At 45.1% G+C, this 1843-nt stretch overlaps 1 protein-coding gene across 1 annotated transcript in view; it reads left to right on the top strand.

Moving 5' to 3' along the window:
• Positions 1-1843, top strand: part of LOC101986249 (zinc finger protein 420-like) — a 74469-nt gene that overhangs the window by 47155 nt on the left and 25471 nt on the right. The window lies entirely within an intron of this gene.

Here is a 1843-nt window from a genome sequence, read left to right as displayed (position 1 = left end):
CCAAAGAAAGAGCACATGAATACATACAGATGAGAGATTCACAAATCGGGACACGCCAGAATCCCCTAACCCACAAAAGCTACTATAGGCGATTGTCCCCAGCTGTGGGAGGAGCTAAAGTTGCTGACATCAGCAGTTCTCATTGTCCTGGTGGGTGGAATGCCAACCGCAGTCACCCCTCTTCGTTCCTCATTCCTGTGGGTGTAAATAGGGCAAAGACAATGTTCCAAGTACGTCTACCCAATGTTTTTTTCTGAAGACTATATACGTTTCCTTCCCTAGTGTAGACCTCTCAGGGTGTACCCAGGGTGTACCGTGAACAAAAGGAGTGAAATGTTGATGTAAAATTTTTAAAAACTGGTGTATTCTTCCCCTAAGTGAAATTGTATGGGATGCATATGTATGTATATATGTGACATACTCCCTACTGTTTCTAAAGATACATATAGTTTTAAATAAGATGTCATTAAATGTGTCATTAGATGTGACAACTTAGTTGAGATGCATTGGACCTTAAATGTTACATGGAAACCACGTGCAGCAATGATGATGACAATTGTGATTTAGAAAATCACTCTTATTTCTGGAGGCTGAAGGGCCTCCGGGTGTTTGTCTGTGAGAACATGTTCTCATTTTAGTCTTAACTTGATTTTGTCACCCAGATCTATGTGAAGTTATTTGGGGATTTATCTTAATTGAATCTTTATATCTATATCATGCTGATGTTTCCCCGAAAGGCCTTTTAGGACTGTGTGAGTCTGACTGTTGGCATACAGGTATGATTCTTCAGCAAGTGTGGCAATCTCCAGAAAGACACAGCAGAGATACTTGGTCAGAGTGTGTGTGTGTGTGTGCATGTGTGTGAGTGTGTATGGTGTTGTAACATGAATGGGGGCCTGTTTGTTGGGGTTTTCTGTCCTGCCCAGTTCCCCACAGCCAGCAAGTCCCAAAGAAAATCACACAGAGATCTTTGTAAGTTATAAAGCTGATTGGCCCATTAGCTCATGTTTCTTATTAGCTCTTATGACTTATATTAACCCATTATTCTGATCTATTTTAGCTATGTGGCTCAGTACCTTTTTCAGCTGGCAGGTCACATCCTGCTTCTTTGGAGTCTGGGCAGGAGTGGGAGAAATCAACTTCCTCCTTCCCAGAATTCTCCTGTTCTCATTGCATCATTTCTACTTCCTGTCTGGTTTTCCCGCCTATACCTCCTGCCTGGCCAATCAGCGTTTATTTAAAATATGATTGACAGATTACAGACAATTCTCCCGCACCATGGTGTGGTGTCTGTGTGTGGTGTGGGTGTGTGGGTGTGTATGTGGGGGGGTGGGAGGGGGTGTCTGGGGGTGTGGGTGTTTGTGTGTGTGGTGTAGTGTGGAGGTGTGTGTATGTGTGGTGTGTGTGTGTCTGTGTTGAATGTTGTGCCCTCCTGTGGAATATCTGAGATGGGCGGGGAGAAGAATGGTGGAGTTACCTTTCTTGTTGTGACAGACACCATGACCAAGGCAGTTTGCACAAGAAATGGCTGATTTTCATTTAGAGCTGGTTTGTCAGCATGGACCAGCATGACAGCTGGAATAGGGCGCTGAAGGCTCACTTCTGGAACTGCTAGCATGAAGCCAGGAGAGCAAACTAGAAATGGTGAAAGCCACTCCCAAAGCCTGCCTCCAGTGACACAGTCCTTCACCAAAGTCACACTTCTTAGACCCTCCCCCAAACAGCACTACCAGCTGGGAACCAAGTGTTCAAACACAGGAGCCCGTGGAGGGTATTCTCTCTCAAACCAGCACACCTCCATTGCAGGAGCTTTCAAACCAGCACACCTCCATTGCAGGAGCTT

This window comes from Microtus ochrogaster, chromosome 5, assembly GCF_000317375.1.
Source record: "Microtus ochrogaster isolate Prairie Vole_2 chromosome 5, MicOch1.0, whole genome shotgun sequence".
NCBI classification, from domain to species: Eukaryota; Metazoa; Chordata; class Mammalia; order Rodentia; family Cricetidae; genus Microtus; species Microtus ochrogaster.
Note: the sequence above shows the minus strand (reverse complement) of the source record. Positions and strands in the feature narration are given on the sequence as shown.